General features: G+C 39.3%; 1 long non-coding RNA gene across 1 annotated transcript in view; it reads right to left on the bottom strand.

The window, feature by feature from the left end:
• LOC122790286 overlaps positions 1-11,873 on the bottom strand; it is a 165,638-nt gene extending 153,765 nt beyond the window's left edge. Inside the window, exon 1 of the long non-coding RNA XR_006362979.1 lies at positions 11,724-11,873. This is a non-coding gene — a long non-coding RNA (uncharacterized LOC122790286). The remainder of the gene's footprint in view (positions 1-11,723) is intronic.
• Positions 11,874-22,158: the final 10,285 nt, after the last annotated feature.

Here is a 22,158-nt window from a genome sequence, read left to right as displayed (position 1 = left end):
AGTGCAGACTATGTACAAGAACCCAACGACTCAAGTACAGACAGTGTTAAGTCTCATAGAGAGGTTCTCAGTGGGAGTGGGTGTGCACAAGGGTTCAGCTCTGAGCCCACTGTTGCTCATTGTGGTGATGGATTACATTAACAAACAGGTTGGCGGGACAGATCAACACAGTTGCTGCATGCAGACAATGTGGCATTACAGGCAGACTGAGCAAGAACTTCATCAAAGAATAGGGGAATGGAATGCAAGCCTGAAAGCACACTGGATGGAACCAAATGCAGATAAGACAGTGGTAATAGCAGCAATTTGAGGAAATCAGAAAAACCTGATAGTTCAGATAGAATGGAAGATTTTGGAGCAGGTTCATAGCTTCAAGCATGTGGGAGGAGCGGTTGAGGAGAAGGGAAATCTGAAAGAAGAGGTCAAAGCTAAAATCAGAGGTGCTGCAACCGAGTGGCACAGAGTGTCAGGTGTGGTGTATGACAGAATAATGCCAAACAAGCTGAAAAGTAAGGTATACAAAACAGTGGTGTGACCCATACTACAGTATGGTACTGAAACCTGGGCAGTAAAGACAGAACAGATGAGAAAGCCAGAGGTGATGGAAGTGAAGCGTCTGAGAAGGGTGGTGGGATGCATCCTGTGGGACAGATGAAGAAATGAGGACGTAAGAGGAGAAGTTAAAGTAGCTCCAATTGCAGGAAAGGTCAAAGAGAACAGATTACGGTGGTTCAGATACCGTGGTTCAGACATATGCAGAAGAGCAGAAGACAATCTGGTGAAGATTTGGGACTGATAGGAAATAGATAAGAGGAAACTAGGGATTCCAGAAAAGAGGTGGATGGATTGTGTGAGAGAAGATCTCTGACAGTCAGGCATGAGTGTCAAAGAAGGGAGTGTGGCACTGAATCGAAACAGGTGGCGACAGTAGCATATCACCCTGACCCCATGCAGAAAATGGGGACAGGGCTGTTGACGATGATGATGTTCCTCTTTAAATACAAATACTTGTCTTTAGATCCTCCTCAGGTCCAGGTACTTTGCTTCTAAATCCTATTACTCAGTAGTAGAGATAGTGTTGTTTTCTCCTAACCAGAACTTTTTACACCCTTTTAACTCTGCACTCAAATTAAACATGGCAAGACATTCAAAATGGCACTGCACTCTAAACAGACATTGCAAGCCATGCAAGATAAGAAAGAACATGAAGAAAATAAATCAAGAAGCATACCTTTCCCACATAGTGGGAGACCATACTCAGTCAAATTTCTGTTGAACATTTTGGAATCATTTATTTTTCTTTAAATAGAAACGCTTGTCTTTAGATCTTTCTCAGTTCACAAGTATTTTGCTTCTAAATCTCCAAACTCACAGAGATCAACAGTGCTTTCTCCTAACCAGAACTCTTAATTTTTTTAGCACTGCAAATACTACAACCAAAGCAAAACAGCACTGCACACAAAATCAACACTGCAAGCCATGCAAAACAGAACTGCATTGTAAGCATACCTCTCAACCTCTTAGAGCAAGAAATCTGGACAAAGCCATAAATAAAAGTGGGACAAAGGCCCAAAAATAGGGACACTTTTTAAATACTGATCTTATAAACTTAGAAAGTTGATAGAATAACAGGTTTTGCACTAGAAAGAATTTCCTGAATGGTATGAAGTCTGAAACTCAAATGCCTGTCATTATTTTGTAACTTCAGTCTTTAATGCTGTGCCACTAATTTGCCAGAAAAGCACAGATTTCTGAAAAACAGACAAAAATATGAAACATAAATCTGGACATGCTGTGAAAATTTGTACAGCTGAGGGGTATGACTGCAAGCCCTGTAAAATAAAACATTTTATTTATTTTTATGTATTTATTTTATTTTACATTTGTTTACCGGGATAGTCCGACTAGACACATGTTCATTTTCAGCGGCAGCCCAGGGAGAAACGCTCCACATGACAAAACAGAAATACATATAACATTTATACAGAATGGCATTTATACAGAGAAAATCATACTTGAACAAGAAAGGTGAAAACTAATTAACTACAGTTGTATATGATGAATCATTTACACATTTTAATACAAGCATTTACACAGTAGGGCATTTATATTGAAACAGGAGGATAAATAAAGAAGGCAGTCACATTTTTCATTTGTAGAAGAGAGATTAGTTAGGGGAGCAGGGTTACACCCTGTTATGTAGTTTGCACGTTTCCAACATTTCAAGATGATGTATATTAACAGACATCCAAGATTGTTAGTAGAGACAGATCCAAATTAGACTTGATTGTAAAAACTATAGGACTAGTCACTAGTTACTTCTTCAGTCATCTAGTGTAATATCTATTGTTATGGAAAGTTTACTTACACAACTGCCCTATGTTTATCATTAAGACCACTGCTGCAGTAGCTTAAGGCTATATGGAATGAATACCAGAATTTAGGAGGAAGAAGGTTGAAAGTCCAGTAACCCCTAGAAGACAGTCCTAGCAAAATCTACTCTGAACAGAGAGGGTACCCAGGTTGTAGTGCTAGGTACAGGAATGCACAGATGACAAAATTGTCCAAAAAGCCACATAAGTAGCCAAGGCTTGGTATACTGGCCTCTGACTTTGCCTAGAAGTGACTTCTTATGGTGAGAACAACAAAAGGCAACAGCATATGACAACCATTTAGAAAGTTGTCTATTTTAGCACTGCTTGATCCTTTGTGTTACCTTCACAGGAAATAAATAGCTGCTCCGCAGTCATAAAGGCTTTTGCCCTAACAATGTTGTACCCAAGTTGTCTGTGAACATAGAGAGACTAGAATTCTTTCTCGCCTATTTTTAGGTTTTGGATAGAAAATGGAAAGATAAACAGCCTAGCTCAATGCAAACTCTGAAACCACTTTAGACATAAAGGAATGATTCATTCTCAAAGTAACCCTGTCTTTGTGAAAAATGAGACAGAGGTGACTTGCCAAAAGAGCTTGTGCAACTCCAATACTCTTCCTATAGAAGTCAGAGCAATGAGCAACACAGTTTTCCAGAATAAGAACTTTAAATTAATTTCATGAGCAGGTTCAAAGGAAAACTGCTAATTTTTCCAGTACAAAATTAAAATCCCAGGAGGAGGAGGTCACCTGCCTTCTAGAAGGAGAGATATGTAAAACCCCTTTCAAAAACTGCTTTACTTGAGGTAAGGTAGAAAGGAGGGATTTTACAGGTAGAGAGGCAGACATGGCACAGATAAATTAATATCTCACAAATACCATAGAATCACAGGAGTCTGAGCCTTAAAATGGTCCTGGTTTTTGGTTTGGCACTAACTAGAACAATTTTCTTATTAGCAATACACAAGTTTTTAGCAGTGTGTTTCTTTGCCTCCTTTAGTAGTGTTGCATGTCCTCGGGAGAAAAAAAATGTGCCTTAAAGGTGTTAAAATTCTATCATTTGGGCAGTCACCTGAAGAAGTGGAAGGGTGGAGGAATATCAAAAACACCCTGTCCTGTGTAACTCCATTCTGTGAGCAAGCTTGAGGTAATTTCTCCTGGCCATTTTCAAGAGAAGAGAACTATGTTGCAAAGGCCAAAGGGAAGTCACCTCAATAATCTTTCTGTAGCCTTCTGCATCTTTAGAAGAACCAAAGGAAACTGTGGAAAAGCACAGAGGTAATTCTGATTTATGGTAATGAAAAATGCATCTCTCTTCCAGGCATGTGTGCAAGGAGTCCTGGAGCAGAATGGCCTTAACTAAATGTTATGAGTTGTGGCAAACAGATCAACTTGTGAAGTTCTCCCATGTGGATCAGTTTCTGGAACCCCTCTGGTTCAACTTCCATTAGTGAGGCTCTGTTCTTATTTTGCTCAGCTTGCGTAAAACATGTTTTGTGCTAAAGGAATGTAGGTAGCCTACAGGGCCAGATTGTACTGGGTTGCTAGATCCCAGATTACCATAGCTAATCCTGCAAAGGGGTAGGATCTGGTCCTCCCATTTATATTATGTACCACATCACTGTGGTGCTGCCTGTGATTACCAGCAGAGGACTGGATTTAAAAGATGGTTTAGAGATTTGAGAGCATTTATTAGAGCCATTATTTATTTGACATTTGTGTAAATTAACTTGTCTTGCTCATTTCCAAGGCCCTGTACTTTCACTCCCTTGATCAAAGCTCCCGATGCATCTGTGGTTACAGACTGAGTAGGTAGAGGCGGGAATAGGGAAAGGAAGAAGTACAGTTGTGTACACTTACCATAAATGTAGATGTTCGAGTGTATTCACTGTTGCAGTCACCACACTTGGGCCATCTGCCTGCAGATAGCCCCCAGCCGGCCCAATTACATTTGGGTAGATTCCCAAAGCTAAGGAAGGGAGGAAGTATGAAGTCTGAAACTCAAATGCCTGTCATTATTTTGAAATATATCTATATATATATATATATATATCTATATATATATATATATATATATGTATATGTATATATATAAATATATATGAAATATATAAATATAAATATATAAATATATATATATATATATATACATATATATATAAGAAAAATAAATGAAGAACTTAACTTTGCCACACGACAGTTGGTTTTATAGCAGAGGCTGTTCAATCATATCTTAGTTTCATAGTTTCATAGTTTGGTACTAGGCTATCTGCCCTGGGGCATTTATAAGCCTAGCCATAGTGATGTGGCTTTTGCCACCCCATGTAATGGTACAAAAGTGTACAGAATAGATTTAGAATACTGTGCCTCTGTCTAGTAGTGACACAGTGAAGACCCCCTTACATAATAGAATTAGTTTACTGTGCCTCTGTCTAGTAGTGACACAGAGATGACCCCTGGGGTAAACCTACAATCTCCCATCCACTCATCAAGATTTCTCTTGAAGAGAGTCAGTGAGGGGCTCTGCCTAACATGAACTGGGATTCTGTTCCAGAGTATGGGAAGCCTCTGAGTTATGAATCTGTCCCTCCAGCATGTCCTATTCATATTTGTGCTGAGGTTCAAATCTTTAGTTCTCGTGGTTCTGATGGATTTGGATTTTTTGAGGTGGAGCATGTCCATCAATTCCTGATTGGACATGGCCTTGTACGTCAGGCACAGATCACCTCTGAGTAGGCGTTATGCTACTGAATAGAGTTGGAGTTTCTTTAGTCTGGCAGCATATGACATATGTTGGAGACCCTTGATCCTCTTGGTGAGGTACTTTTGGGGTCTTTCTAGCTGTTGCAAGTGCCGGGTGAGGTACATACCAAATGGGGCATTGTACTCAATCATGGGCCTGATAAGGGAGGAGTACAGGGGTACAATGACCTCCTTTGATCTGGATGTGAATCCCTTCATGATAAGATGGGCAAGGTAGAAAGTCTTTCTAACCACTTTGGCAACGTGGGTGTCAAATGAGAGGTCACTATTGACTTGGGTCCCCAGGTCTCTGATTACTTTTTCCATACTCAGTGGGTTACCACCTATGTGATAATTTCTGGGCACTTTGTTTTTCCCAAAGGGGATGACTATACATTTTTTGGCATTTAGTTTAAGGCCATGACTCCGGCACCAGTTGTCTGTTTCAGTGAGGCCTTTCTGTAGGATGTATGTGTTAGCTGGTGTATCGACTATGGCGCCTAGTTTGCAGTCATCTGCGAACTTTGTCAGCCACAACCCTCCCATGTTTGCTTTCACATCTGAGAAATAAATGCCGAACAAGAGGGGTCCCAGGACAGAGCCCTGTGGGACACCACTTGTCACTGGCTTTGAGTCTGACATGGCTCCAGCGATTTTGACTTTATGGGATCTATCCTTTAGCCAGTTTGCCACCCATCTTGTGACATATGGATTTACATTTAAGCTGTTGAGCTTGTCTATGATGCCAGAGTGGGGTATTGTGTTGAAAGCTTTAGCCAAGTCCAGGTAGGCTGTATGGACAGGTAGGACAGGTAGGACTGCTTTGCCCTCATCAATGGCTCTAGTGACTGTTTCAAAAAAGTCAACCAGGTTTAAAAGGCAGGATCTGCCTTTTACAAAGCCGAACTGGGTGGGATCAAGTGTCTATAAGTCCCCAATGTCTCTGTTTATTAGTTCCATAATGATTCTTTCCATAGCTTTGCAGACCAGGCTGGTTAAGCTTATGGGGCGGTAGTTACCAGGGTCAGTAGAGGTGCCTCCTTTGTGGAGTGGGACTACTGTTGCTGTACGCCAGTTTTCAGGTACATATCCTGTAGTAAGGCTAAGGTTAAATAGCATTTTTATGTGCGGATTTAGCTCCTCTTTGAGTTCACGTAGCACGCAACCCGGGATACCGTCAGGTCCCATTGATGCTGTGTTTTTAGCTTTGCTGAGGGCAGTTCTCACCTGGACATCTGAGATGACAGGGAGGTTACATTCAGCTGGGATAAGTATTTCTTCTTTTGGGGGTGAGGGAGGGGAGAAATTTGCACTGAACCTGTCTGCCAGAATGTTGGCAATATCTGTGGGTTCAGTGTATTTTTTGTCATTGTGAACTAACTCTGAACATATCTGAGGGTTTCACCAGGTTTCTAACATAGCTGAAGAAGGCCTTGTGGTTATCTTTAGTGTCCATAGCGATTTTTCTCTCAAAGTTGGCCTTGGATGTTTTATGAGAGAACGTAGCTTTCTACTAGTGCTGATCAGAGATGCCTTCTCTTTATGGGATTTTGCTCTGTCGTGCAGTAGCTTCCTTCTTTGTTATACAATTTGTTTATAGCTGGGGTCCACCAGACAGGATGCCTGCCCTTGGTGGAGAGGGTCTTGGTTTTATTTGGGATTGCATGATCCATGCATTCTTGGAGATGTCCGTAGAAAGCATTTGTGAAGGATTCTGCATTGTGGGATGTGGTTTCCACTGTCCCAGTGGGCTTAAAGGATACCATCTCAGTTTTAAGAAGTGTAAAGTTGGCTTTTGAGAAGTTTTTCACTGTAGTCTTTTGTGTTGGGGGTGGAGGTGGGATATGTATATCCAGGGTGATTAGTTTGTGGTCAGATCTCACTAGTGAAGGGTATACGTCCGGTGTGGAGCACTTTGTCCCCATGTTTGTGATGATCAGGTCTAGTATATTATCTCCCCTTGTGGGAGAGGTAACTAGCTGTTCCATTGCATTTGAATTTATGAATTCCAGGAACCTTTGGGCTAGGGTGTTTGGGCTAGAATAATGCACCCAGTCTATGTTAGGGTAGTTGAAGTCTCCCAATATGATGGTGTTTGGTGAGACATTCATATCCTCCAATGTCTTCAGGAAGGCTGAGTGGGGTTCCTGAGATTGGGAGGGTGGTCTGTAACATGCTACCAGTTGTATAGCAGTTTTTCCTACGGTTAGTTGCACCTGGATGGTCTCTGATGCTTCATGTGTTGCCACTAACCTGGAGGTGTGGGTGTCCTTGATGAATATGGACACTCCTCCTCCCTTTTTGGTTTGGCCTGAGTTTTGGGGCCAAAAAGCATGATACGAGGCATAGATTGGTAGTGCTGGGGTGCTCTCAGGAGCCTTGAACCAGGTTTCAGTTACTGCACAGACATCGATGTCCTCCATACTGAGGAGTGCTTCGAGAGCCTGCATCTTGAGATTTAGACTTCTGGCGTTGAGCAGCATTACCCTTAATTTTTTTTCATTTTTGTTTTCTAAGGAGGTGGGTTTGTCTTTTGAGCCTTGCCTAAAAAAGGAACTATGGGGGAGGCAAGACCCTTAGCCAATATCCAGAAGCCCAGTGGTGACAGATGCAAGCCGTCCCTTGCGAAGCAGCGTGGCTTGTCCAGCATGTCATCCCAAGCAGATAGACATTGGATCCCCCTAGAATGACACCAGTATTTGAGCCAATTATTAAAGCTGGTCATCTTGTCTTTGTATTGTGGCATCATTCTTGGTGAGGGCAAGATGCTGCTCAGGGTCAGGGTCATACCAGCCTGGGCTACATAATCAGAGAGCTCCTCTATGTCTCTTTTCATGTAGTCCAGGGAGGTACGTCTCAGGTCATTCATGCCGGCATGGACAATGATGGAGTCATATTTGTACTTGTTTTGGAGTGACCTGAGTGTGTGTGTTATGTGGCAGATCCTAGCTCCCGATAAGCAGCTCACCGTTACCCTCTCCTTGTTCAGCCTGGTAAGCCAAACGTCAGTGTGTCTGACTATAGAGTCACCTATTACTAGTGTATCAGGCATGGTGTTTGGCCTTAAGGGCTGTGATTGTTTGACACACTGATTTATTGAAGTATGTGATGCATGTGTTATGTTTTGAGGTGGTGGATTTTTGGTTGTCTGCTTTGGGAGCCTCTGTTGTTTTGGTAAGTTTTTTGTTAGAGCCTCTGAGTATGTCTTTGTGTTTTTATGTGTTTGGTTTGCAGTTGTGGTAGGTCTATGTGGGACTGGGTTTGGTGTGTGTGTGGTTACCTTCTCCTCCTGTCTGGTCTTGCCAGTCCTGAGTTGAGAGAGTTCAGCCTCCAGTTTGGCTATATAGTTGCATCTCTCACATGTATTTGTGTTTGTTGGGAGGAGGAGAGGGTTGTCTGTATACATGAGACAATTGTAGCATTATCTCAAGATTCCCAGATTAACCAGCTGAACCGGAGAGGATGCCAGCAATCTACCATTCGACATGCTAGAATATTATAAGGGAGTGCTGTGCCTTTAAGGGAAGTGGGCACTCACAGGGAAGGTAAGTGGATGTAGTGTTTACTTTAATTAGCGAGTGCTTACTTAGAAGAGAAGTTTTGAGAACAAGTGCTAGGCTTATAATAAAGGGATTAGACTAGATTATTTTAAGAGTAGAGCTTTCTTAAGGGAAAATTTGAAGAGCAGACTTGGCGGAGCCAGAAAAAGTTTAACCTTGTTTAACTGGCGCTGCGCTATGCGCACAACCGCGCAAAGCCGTGCAAACGCGGATTTTAAACAGGGAACTTCAAAAGAGCTAGAAATGGTCCAAAACAACCAATTACTACAAGGTCTTGTGCTGAGGTCACCCCTTCAGGGACAGATAGGCTGCTCAAGGCTCCCCACTCCCACTGGTGAGCAAAGAAACTTCCTTCTATCCAAGTAAGGCAATGGACACCACAGGAACTACACCACAGCCCAGAATACAGCAAAGCCTGTATACTGGTCTAAACTAGTCGAGGAGAGGTGGGAAAACAAGGATTTTTTTTGTTTTTGAAATAGAAAGCACACAGAAATGCAGGAAACAGTAATAAATCAGTTACACAGGCTAGCACACTTTAGTGGGCAGCCTCAACAGTTAAATTAACAAACAAACAAACAACTTTCGACCAATTTTTGACTAAATGAAACTTTAAGTGCAGGTAATATATAATTCAACAAACAGTTAAAAAACAGTTTAAGCTTGTTCAAGGTAAGCAAGAGAAGGTATTTCAGGTAAAAAACAGCAAAAAATACTTAAATCAGGAAAGTAGTCGCTTTTCTCAGTTCTCTGCTGCTAGGACCACTCTGCAGGACCACGAGGAGCTGTTGCTGAGTAGTATAGCCAGAAAAAAATGCTCAGAGGAGGATTTTAAACAGGGAACTTCAAAAGAGCTGGAATTGGTCCAAAACAACCAATTAGTACAAGCTCTTGTGCTGAGGTCACTCCTTCAGGGACAGATAGGCTGCTCAAAGCTCCCCACTCCCACTGGTGAGCAAAGAAACTTCCTTCTATCCAAGTAAGGCAATGGACACCACAGGAACTACACCACAGCCCAGAATACAGCAAAGCCTGTATAGTAGTCTAAACTAGTCAAGGAGAGGCGGGAAAACAGGGATATCTATGCTGAAAAATCTTAATGCTTTCTCTGTCTTCAAATGGAAATTCTGGTTTATGGACCATCCTTTGGTTACAAATAATTGCTTTCTAAATCCCTGCACTCAGTAGGAGAGATACAATACTTTAAAGTACTGCACACTAACACTGCAAGCCACACACAGTAGGAGATAATATAAGGAAAAAAGGCCTAGAATCCTACATTCGCCAGATAGATGTTGGTTTTATATGACAGGCTGTAATATCAGATTTCTGTCTAAAACTTTGGTATGTGTTCTTTCTCTTTAAGCAGAAATGCTGGTCTCTAGATTCCCCTCACTTCAGAGGTACTTTGCAAACCCTAGCACTCACTAGGAGCAATAGCGTTGCTTTCTTCTAAGCAGAAATTATCACTAGTCAAAATACAAGTTATGCAAAACAGCACTGCACTCCAAATTAAACATGACAAACAATGCAAAACAGCACTGCACTCACAGTAGATGCTGGAAGCCATGCAAAATAAGAAAGCATATAAAGAAAATAAACTGAGACACTGACCTTTCCCATTCAGTAGTTGCTTTTACTGCAGAGCACATTCAGTCGGATTTCTGTTGAAAACTTTGGAATATGCTTTCATTGTCTTTAAGGTACTTCTCAGTTTATGGCTACTTTGCTTCTAAATCCTCAGAATCACTGAGAGTGACAGTGTTCTGTTCTCCTACCAGAGCTTTTAGAACTGTATAGCACTGGAAATACTATAAGGCATGTAAAACAGCACTAAACTCAAATAAGCACTGCAAGCCATGAAAAATAGAACTGCAATCAAAATTAACACTGCAAGCCATGCAAACTAGAACTGCACTTAAAATAAATACCGCATTATGCAAAACGGCACCACACAAAAATTAACACTGCAAGGTGTACAAAATAGAACTGCACTCAAAATAGACACTGCAAGCCATAGAAAATAAAACAAATATAGGGAAATAAACCAAAAAACTTACAGTACATATACAGCAGTCTGTTTCATAGCAGATGCTGTTCAGTCAGATTTTTGTTGAAAACTCATAGAATACTGTATTTCTCTTCTAATGGAAGTACTGGTATCTGGAAACCCATTTGGTTACAGGTAATTACTTTCTAAATCCTTAGACACGCTAGAAGAGATGCAATGTTTTAAAGCAGTGCACAGAAACACTGCAAGCCACACAAAATAATAAAGAACAAAAGGAAAGTAAGCCTAGGCTAGAACCCTACCTTTCCCACATAGAAGTTGATTTTATATGGCAGGCTGTAGAGTCTGATTTCTATTGGATACCTCTGAGTGCTTCTTTTTCTTTTTAAATAGAAATGCTGGTGTATAGAAACTTATTTGGTTCTTTGTACTTAGCTTTTAAACTTTTGGACTCTCTTTAAGTGATCTCTAACCCACACTTTTAAACACTGAACTCAGAATAAACACTGCAAGCCATGCAAAACAGTACTGCACACAAAATAAACAGTGCAACCCATTAAAATTAGCACTGCACTCAAAATGAAACTGCAAGACATATACATTATTTATTTATTTATATTTGTTGACCGCAAATTTGATTTGTTATTTTTTAATAATAATAATAAATTAGCACTGCACTCAAAATGAAACTCCAATACATGCAGAACAGCACTGCACTGAAACACTGCAATCCATGTAAACACCACTGCACTCAAAATACACACTGCAAACCATGCAAACTAAAGAAAACTAAAGAAAGACACTTTCCCACACGCAGTCAGTTTTACAGGAAAAGCTGTTCAGTTACGTCTGCTGAAATCTCTGGAACCTATCATTCTCTTCAAATGAAAATAATGTATCTGGAAATCCTTTGATTACAGGCAATTATCTTTCAAATCCTTTACATATGAGTGACATAATACTTTAAAACACTGCAAACAGACTGCAAGCCACACAAAATAAGAAAGAATACAAAGAAAATAAGCCAAGAATCATACCTTTCTCTCAGATGATGGTTTGGACAGGCTGCTTAGTCAGAGTTCTGCTGAAAGCCTTTCTCTCTTTAAATAGAAATGTTGGTCTGTATAATCTCCTTGGGTAACTTGTACTTTGCTTTTAAATCCTTGGACTCAGTCAAAGGGACAGTGTTTTCCTCTTGTAACCAGAACCTTTAAAACGTTATGACACTGAACTCAAAATGAATGCTTAATAAGGAAGGGTGGCCTAATGGTTAAGGTGCTTGTCTTACAAACTCAAGGTGCAGCGTTTGAGTCACACAAGGGATAACTGGCTAGACTTAATAGCTTGCAAGGGCAGTTAGCTTAGTACTAACCTATAAAGCTATTTAAAACAGCACTGCACTCAAAATAAACACTGCAAACTAGCACTTCTTTGAAACACTACTTTCCATACAAAAGAATACTTCACTCAAAATAAACACTACAAGCCATGCCAATGCACCACTACACTCAAAACAGATAATGTTATCCATTCAAAATAAATAAGAATGGAAGACAAATATACCAAGAAACATGTTTCCCCCTCACAGCAGTTCCTGGTTTTTAGCATAGGCTGTTCTGTGAGATTTCTGTTTAAAATTTTGAAATATGTTCTTTCTTTTTAAATAGAAATACTGACCTCTGGATTCCCCTCATTTCAAAGGTACTTTGTTTCCAAATCCTAGGACTCACTAGTAGTGACAGGGTTGTTTCGTCCTTACTGAAACGTTTTATACTTTATATCACTACAGTCAAAATAAGCACTACAAGGCCTGGAAAATAGCACTGCCTCATAACAAACAATTCAAGTAATGGAAAATAGCACTTCAGTCAAAATAAACACTGCAAGTCATACAAAAACACTGCACTCAGAATAAGTACTGTAAGCCATGCAAAACACCACTGCACTCAAAATAAACATTGCAAGCCATGCAAACTAGGACTGCACTGAAACACTGCAAGCCATGCAAACTAGGACTGCACTGAAACACTGCAAGCCTTGCAAACTAGCACTGCACTCAAAATAATCACTGTACATCATGCAAAACAGTAGTGCATTCAAAATAGATGCTGCAAGCCATGCAAAACAATAGTGTACTCAAAATCAACACTGCAAGCCATGCAAAACAGTAGTACACTTAATTACACAGGGCAAGCAATGCAAAACAGCACTGCACTCAAAATAAACACAACAAGCCATGCAAACTGTCACCATACACTGCAAGCCATGCAAAATAACACTGCTCTCAAATTAAACACTGTAAGTCATGCAAAATAGCACCACACTCAAATTAAGCATGGCAAGCCATGCAAAACAGCACTGCAGGCCAAACTGATACTGCAAGCCATGTAAGATAACAAAGAATATGAAGAAATAAACCAAGAATCGTACCTTTCCCACACAGCAGTTGCTTTTGTTGGAGAGCATAGTTAGTGAGATTTTTTAAATGTTGGAATGATTTATTTATCTCTAAATAGAAGCGCTTGTCTCTGGATCCTTCTCAGTTCGTGGGTATTTTGCTTCTAAATCCCTTGACCCACTGCTAGCAGCAGTGTTGTTTTCTGCTAACCAGGACTTTCAAAACATTATTGCACTTCAAATACTACAAGCCATGCAAAACAGTAGTACACTCAAAATAAACACTATATGCCATGCAAAATAAAAATGCACTAAAAATAAACACTGCAATGCATGCAAAATAGCACCTCACTCATAGGTACATTGAAGATTACTAGGCTTATGGCCCAAGAGCCCTTACAAGCCTGGCCATCTTAAACCCCAAGTTTCCCAATTTTAAAAATCCACATGAATGAAATTGACAGAGGGATTTTCCTATGCTGTGGTATCTAATATCGGCTGCCTCTGTCCATGAGGGACATGGGTGCCATCCCATCTGTCATTTTACTGTTATCTTAATATTATTTTACTATTATCCATACTTTGATCTAGGTTGCTCTTGAAGACGGTCAGGGAAGAGGTTTGCTTCACATCAATGGGAAACTTGTTACAGAGAAGGGGTAGTCTCTGAGGGGTGTGTCTATCTCTCCAAAATTATTTTTGTTAGTAGCTAGGTTAAGATCCCTGCAATGAGTGACCCTTGTGCAGTTTGATTTACAAATATTCTGTTGGCCAGACATAGATCGCCCCTCAATAATCTGTAGGAGATAGAATAGAGTTATAGGATTTGCAATCTTTCTGCATAGGACTCATGTTTTATACTTTGTATCTTCCTGGTGAGACACCTCTGGGGTTGCTCCAGCTGTTGCAGATGTCTGGTGAGGTACACACAAAAGGGTGCATTGTACTCAAGTATTGATCTCATGAGCACCGAGCACAGTGGGATTTTAATGTTGTTTGATCTGGATGCCATGCCTTACTTAAAGGACTTTCTCACCACTGACATATGGTAGTTGAAGTTTAGATTACTATCATCCTGAGTACCCACATCTCATACTACTGGTCTGTCTTAGAGAGGTGCTGTTTGTACTGTAATTGGCTTAGGTATTTGCTTTTCCAAGGGGAATAATTATGATTTTTTTGTATTTAGTTTTAATCCATGACTCTGGCACCAATCATTTGTCTGCATTAATCCTTTCTGCACTATATCAGTATCATTCGGGGATTCAGTGATTTGCGAAATTTGCAGTCATCCACAAACTTAGTCAGACAAAGGTTGTCTGCATTTGCCTTGACGTCTAAGAAATAAATCCTGAACAGGAGAGGGTCTAGTACAGAACCCTGTGGTATGCCACTGGTGACTGGTCTTTTGCTATTGGTGAATTTACCCACTTTGACAGTATTTGACCTATCGGTGAACCATTTAGCTACCCACCTGGTGGCATAGGGGCCTATGCCAAGTTGAGAGAATTTTTGTATAGTACCTGAGTGGGAAATACCTGAGTGTAAAATGCCTTGGCCAGGTCAAGGTAGGTGGTATGCACAGTCTTTTCCCCACATGCATGGCCTTGGTGACCTTCTCAGAGAAGTTACCCGATTTAACAGATGGTGATCTTCCCTTAACAAATTTGAACTGGGTTGTGTCCAGAGTTTGAGGATTACCTATGTTCTTGTTGCTTAGGTCCATTATGATTCTTTCTAGAGCCTTACAGATAAGGCTAGTCAGATTTGTGGGTCTATAATGTCCTCCACTCTGCTGGAACATAGCCTGTCTGGAGGTTGTGGTTAAATAGGGGTTGAAGATTTATCCATATCTGTCAGCTATCAGGATGGCTAATTCTTCCAGTGGAGTATGGGTGGTGCCATCCACAACCAGCTCTGTGCATAGCTGGGTATTCCCGTTAAGATTTTGGACATAGTTAAAAAATGCTTTGTGATTTTTTTCTTGGCTAGGGAGGCAATTTTTGCTTCATGCTTTGTTTTTGAGGACTTGACCAGATCTCCGATTTGTTTGTTTTGACTAGTGAGGAATTTTTTCTTCTGCTGAGCCTTTCACTGCTTATTAATGGACAATAGTTTCTTTCCTTGTTGTATAGACTGTTTATACCTGGGGTCCACCAAGGTGGCTTGTTTTTCTGGTAAGGCCTGGGTTTAATCCGGTTGGGTACTGCTGATTCTGTATAACTGCCTAAGTGGTTATACAGGGCATTGGTGTACACCACTGCATAGTATTCTGTGTTTCTGGGTTTGGTGCTTTGAAATTCCTTATGCCATCACTAAGTAGGAGGTAATTTGTCATGGAAAAATGCTTTAGCATTTTTGAGCTTGAGTGGGTATCTGGCCTTATATTTATTTCAAAGGAGCATGACCCACAAAACAATCTTAACAAAGTGGACATCACACAAGGGGAACAGTGCTCCCCTATGTTAGTGATTACTTTGTGAAGGATATTTTAGCCCCTAGCAGGTGTGCTGACCAACTGTTCTAGAATGTTTGCATTGACAAAGTGCAAAAACCTCTGAGCCTGCATGTTAGAGGTCATGTATGTTCCTCAGTCAATGATTAAGATGGCTCTGACGTAATTCAAACATGCCGCCCTCTGATCTGGAGTCTAAAGCTCTACTACTGCAAGCCATGCAAAATAAATAAATAAATAAATAAATAAATAAATAAATAAGGAAAATAAACAAGAAAATGTTCCTTTCCAGTATGGTAGTTGGTTTGGTCACAGAAGCTGTTCAGATTTCTGCTGAAAAATGACAGAGTGCATTATTTCTGTTGAAATAGAAATACTATTTCCTGGATCCTCCTTTGTTTACAGATAATTACTTTCTAAATCCTTGGACTCATAGGAGAGATACATTACTTTAAAGCACTGCAAACAGACATTGCAAGCCACACAAAAGACTAAAGTGCATAAAAAATAAGGCAAGAATCCTACTTTTCTCAGACAGAAGTTGGTTTTATATGACAGATTGTTAGATTTCTGCTGAAACCTTTGAGTGAGTTTGTTCTCCTCGGATAGAAATTCTGGTACATAGAAACTCCATGCGTCGCTTGTACTCTGATTTTAAATTCTTGGATTCACTGAAAGCAGCAGTGTTTTTCTCTTGTAACCAGAACTTCTAAAACTTTATAACACGCACTCAAAATAAACACTGTAAGCTATACAAAATAGCATTGCACTCAAAATAATTACTGCAAACCATGCAGAACACCACTACATTCAAAATAATCACTGCAAGCCATGTAAAATAAAAATAAAATTTAAGGAAAAAGTACCAAGAAACGTACCTTTCCGTCCCAGCAGTTGGTTGGTTTTGTAGCATAGGCTGTTGTTTTGTGTTTAAAATATGCTCTTGCTCTTTAAATAGAAATACTTTTCTGTGGATTCCCCACAGGTCAGTGGTACTATGCTTCCAAATCCTTCCACTCATTAAGATCAGTTGCATTGTTTTATCCTACCTGAGACACTGGAAAGCCTGCAAAATAATGCTGCACTCAAATTAAACATGGCAAACCATGCAAAACAGCACTGCTCTGAAAACAGATGCTGAGTTGGTAGGGTGGCCTAATGGTCAAGGTGTTTGCCTTACAAACACAAGATACAGGGTTTGATTCTCACAGGAGATAACTGGCTAGGCTTAAAATGCCTCACGAGGGCAGTTAGCTTAGTAATAACCTATGAACAAACCACAGAAAATAAGAAAGAATATACAGAAAGTAAACCAAGAAACTTACCTTTAATGCACAGCAGTTGGAGATCATATTGATGTAGATTTTTGTTGAAAACTTTGTAATGGTTTAACTTTAAATAGAAATGCTTTTCTCTAGATCCTTCTTAGTTATTGTGTACTTTGTTATTAAATCCCCAGACTCACATGAGAGCAACAGTGTTCTTTTCTCTTAACCAGAACTTTTAAAACTTTACAGCACTACAAACGCTAGCCATGCAAACAGCAGTGCACTCAAAATAAACAGTGCAAGCCATGCAAAATAGAACTGCACTCAAAAACAGTACAAGCCATGCAAAGCAGTACTTCACTCATAATGAGCACTGAAAGCCATGCCAAATAAAAAAGAATATAATGAAAATAAACCAAGAAACTTACCTTTTGCACACAGCATTTGGTTTTGTAGCAGAAACTGTTCAGTCAGATCTTTGTTGAAAAGATTTAGAATGCTTTATTTCTCTTCAAATGGAATTACTGGTGTCTACATCTTCCTTTGGTTGCAGGTAATTACATTCTAAATCCCTGGAGTCACTAGGAGAGATCCACACAAACACTGCAATAGTACAACATAAAGAATACAAGAAAAATAATCCACAAATCCTACCTTTCCCAATATATAAGTTTTTTTTATAAGATACTGTTCAATCAGATTTCTGCTGAAAATCGAGTGGTTTCTTCCTCTTTAAATCAAAATGCTGGTTTGTAGACACTCCTGGAGTTACTGGTACTTTACTTTTAAATCCTTGGACTCACTTAAAGTGACATCATTTTCTTCTTGTAACCAGAACTTTTAAAACTTTTTAGCACTGCAGTCAAAATAAACAAGGCAAGCCATGCAAAACGCCACTGCACTCAATGCACTGCAGACCATGGAAAAGAAAACAAGTATTTAAGGAAAATATACCAAAGAAATTTACCTTTCTGCTCACAGAAGTCAGTTGTATAACATAAGCTGTTCAATCAGATTTCTTTACTCTTTAAATAGAAATACTGGTCTCTAGATTCCCTTCAGGTTGCATGTAGTTTGCTTCCACATCCTAGGACTCACTAGGATGAATGGAGAGATGAAAAGTCAGCAAGAAAGGAGAGTATTAGTGCTGAAATTGAATTCATTCTCAAGTCTTGGTGAGTACCTTCACAAGATGGACCCTGTTTTCACAAAATTTCACCAAGGCGACACTGATATATAGACTGTATTTATATTGCATATATCATGGACAGAAACAGGTCAAAAACTAAAAAAGATAGCTGGGTGCACAAGGACCAGGATAAAAAGTGCCCAATCCTGGTAGGTGCACTGCTGCTAGGACTGGAAAAGATGACAGTGTAGAGTCCTCAAAATACAGAAACATTACTACAATGAGGCCAGGCCAGGCCCAGGGGGAGGATCCCCCCCCCCCCTGTTGTAGAAAGAAGTAGCAGTCCACAAAAATCACAAAAACTGATAGGCCAAAGAAGAGCCATAAAGAAGATAAAGTGGACTGTTGAGGATAAGAAAGAAATTATGTATTGTTACTATTATGCAAAAAGCCCAGAATTTCCAGACACAAGATATACAAAATGATTAAGAGAGAAATTAGAGGAAAGAAAAATGCTTCCGCAAGAAAAACTGTCAAAAGCTTCAAATGAAAATTTGTGCTCATTAATACAACAGTTTTGTGAAAAACTGTATATAGAGCAAAAAACTTTGATCTGTTTGAAAAAAAGCATCTAAGGAAGTGCAAAAATATAAACAACAAAACCAAGAGATATTTGAAAAGTATAAAAAAGAAATACAGACATGGGAAAGAAAGAGAGATTTGATATTGTGTAATATTTATGCAAAGGAAAAAGCCAAATTAATCAATGTAAAGAAGGCAGCCCCAAAGATATTCAGAGAGAAATACAGGCAAAGGCATCAGGATATGGAACATTTCACAATAAAAAAATATCACAAAGATGGAATGTAGAAAAAGACATTAGTAAATTAGATGTTGAAAAAAAATAGAAGTTGAAGTTACGGAGTGCCTGCGAAGTGAAGGATTTGGTGTAGAAGGTCTAACACAGGTTACATCACAGCAGGATGGAGTGAGTCCCCAAAGTAGGGGGAAATAAGAAGATCAGGAAACATCTGAAGAAGAAATATGGACATGGAAGCGAAAAAGCAATTTAATATGGTGTAATATTTATGCAAAGGAGAAAGCAAAATTAACCAATACAAAAAGAGCAGCACCAACGATATTTGAAGAGAAATACAGGCAAAAGAATCCAGATATTGCAAAAAATTTCAATACAAAAAATAAGATGACAAAGAGGATAAATAGAAAAGGAAATTAGTAATGGAGAAGTTAAAGTAATAGAAACTGAGGTTATGGAATACCTGCAAAGTGAAGGATTCAGTGTAGAAAATTTAATTCAGAAAGCAGCACAACAGGACAGAACAATGGAACTCCAAATTAAAGGGAAAACAGTGGAACAAGAAGCAATTGGTCAGGTGCCATACGAAGATAATTTGGAGCCTTCCACAGGAAACCAGTATAAACATTCACGTGAAGCAAGACAGGAAGGGAAGGAACAGGAAACTGTGGAAACTCTGATGCAATCAATGTTGAGGAGTGATAGGCCAGTGAGTTCCCATATGATAGAGCAATGGATGGCACAGGATGAAATTGAAGAGAATTTGCCACGGGAAGATGCTATAGAATCTTCTACAGAATGCCCGCAGGAATTGCAAAATAAGGGATGTGCCCTCAGTTTGGAAGAACATGAGCTAAAAGTTACTTGATTTAATAGACATAGACAGATATAGCAAGAACAATGAAAGGAATAGACTGCAGAAAGTTAATAAAACCCCAAAAGTCAAAAGTCTGATAAAACAGATGAACACAGTAATTAGCACTGTCCATAGAGATCAATGTGATATAACAAAAGTAAACAGGATATATTATTGTGCAGCTAAATTAATAACTGATAAAGTTCTACCACAAGAGCACAGGATAGTGAGGGAAAGGAAGGGGAGAAATTGAATACCATTATGGAAATATGAAATAGAAAAAAACTATAAAGCAGTTAAGACAAGAAGTATCACTGTCAGAAGACTACAGAAGAGGAAACAGATCAACAAAAATATTAAGAAAGATAGATGTGATAAAAGCAATGCGCACTATTAGAACAGACCAGGATCTATCATGCACTATCGCAAACAGCAAACTAAAGATTTCAGAACAGGTGGGGAAACTTAGAAGATACGAAGATAAATATAAAGGAAAAGTACAACATAAGCAATTTATTGATGACCTAAAAAAGTTTTATAGAGAATTGGTAAATAAGGTAAAAGGAATTAAAAGGCCACCAAAAAAGAAGAAATAGATACATTTTAAAAGGAATTGAAAGACTGCCAAAAAAAAAGAAGAAATAGATACATTTTGGAGAAGTATCTATGAATATACTGTGGAACATAACAAAGATGCCAATTGGATGAAAGAAGTTAAAGCAAGAATACGAGGTTTACAGGTACAAGACATGAAATGGGATGAAGTAACAGCCACATAGATTGAAACAAAGTTAAGAAAAGCCTCTAATTGGAAAACCGCAGGCCCAGATGCAGTACCTAATTTTTGGCTGAAAGTATTAACATTTTTTCATGAAGATTTAACCATGAGTAAGAACTATTTATATGTGCACCCTGAACAAACACCAACCTGGTTAACAAAAGGAAAAACAATTCTCCTACTTAAGAGTGAACCTGCAAGCTACCCTAAAAATTATAGACCAATAACTAACTTGCCTTCCAATGACATATAAACTATACACAGGAACTGATGCCGACAGAGTTTATAGTCATTTAGAAGAAAACTCAATTATGGCAGTAGAACAAAGCGCCAATAAAAGAAAGTCATATGGAACAAAGGATCATTTGTTATTAAATAAAGTCATAGTGGAGAACTGTAGAAAGGGGAAGAATCTAAGTATGGCATGGATTGACTACAAAAAAAATTTGATAGTATCTCACATTCATGGATAAAAGAGTGTTTAAAAATGTATAAGATACACCCTACACTAATCAACTACATTACAGTGACCATGAAATCACTTTGCAATGAAGCCATGATAAAGGGCAAATTATTATCCCAGGGATAAAAATTCAAATGGGGATATTCCAGGGTGACTCTTTGACACTGCTGCTATTCTGCTTTGCCCATAACCCATTAAGCTGTCTACTTAACAGCTTAGGTCATGGCTATAATCTGGCTCCTAGAAAACAACAAAGTGTAAAAGACTTCTCATCTTCTATTTGTCGATGATTTAAAACTGTATAGCTCATCAGATGAGGAAACAAAAGCACAATTGCGAGTTGTCAAAACTTTTTCAGATGGTGGGATCTGTATGGATCACCAAATGGCAACATAACCGAAACAGATTCAGCCAGGCATACCTGCGCGAAAGTGCTTTTCACCGAAAGGCACTTTCGCGTAAGTATGCCTGTAGCGGAGAACGCACTACAGTGGGGATAAGGGAAAATTCCCTTTTCCCCACTGTAGTGCAACCTCGGAGGGAGAATATTTAAGTAGGGAGTGTGGAGGGTGCAGGGGGGCTTGCCCCCAGCAAAAACATAAAAGTAATGTTTTATTGTTTTGTTTTTAAACACACTTTAACAAAAGCACTTTTTTGGTAAAAGTGCTTTCGTTAAAGTGTGTTCGGTGATTGTGGATTCGGACTATTGAACTTTCGTTCAATATTCCTAGATCCCAGATGATACAAGAATGTCATTTGGTCTTCATAAATGTGCAAAAGCAACCTTTAAAGCAGAAAAACTCCAATGCCAGGAAAACATCAGTTTGGGACAAGAATATGACATAAAAGAAATTGAGCAAGGAGTGTATCAATATTTGGGAATTGATGAAGGACCAACAATAAAACATGAACAAATGTGAATAAAACTGAGTAAGGAATACTTCAAAAGACATAAATCAATCTTGAAAACAGCACTGACATCTAGGAACAAAATCCAGGCTATAAACCAATTTTCTCTTCTTGTCCTAATTTACACTTTTGGAGTGATTGACTGGCCCCAAAATGTGTTGGACAGATTAGATAGGAAAACAAGAAGGATGCTTCATGCTCACAAAATGATCTATAAAAATCAGTGCATACCAAGATTATATATCCCTCATTCTGAAGGAGGGATGGGCCTCCTTGAAATTGATTATATGTATAGCTCTGCAATTGTGGGACTCCGCACATATCTGCTGACCTCACAAGACCCAAACATAGTGAAAGTTTTCAAACATGAGGAGAATAAATCTAAGATGACTTATCTGCT

This window comes from Protopterus annectens, chromosome 16.part0 (genome assembly GCF_019279795.1).
Source record: "Protopterus annectens isolate FY-2018-M chromosome 16.part0, PAN1.0, whole genome shotgun sequence".
Classification (NCBI taxonomy): Eukaryota; Metazoa; Chordata; order Ceratodontiformes; family Protopteridae; genus Protopterus; species Protopterus annectens.
The sequence above is the reverse complement of the archived record's forward strand: the minus strand, read 5'-3'. Positions and strand labels throughout refer to the sequence as shown.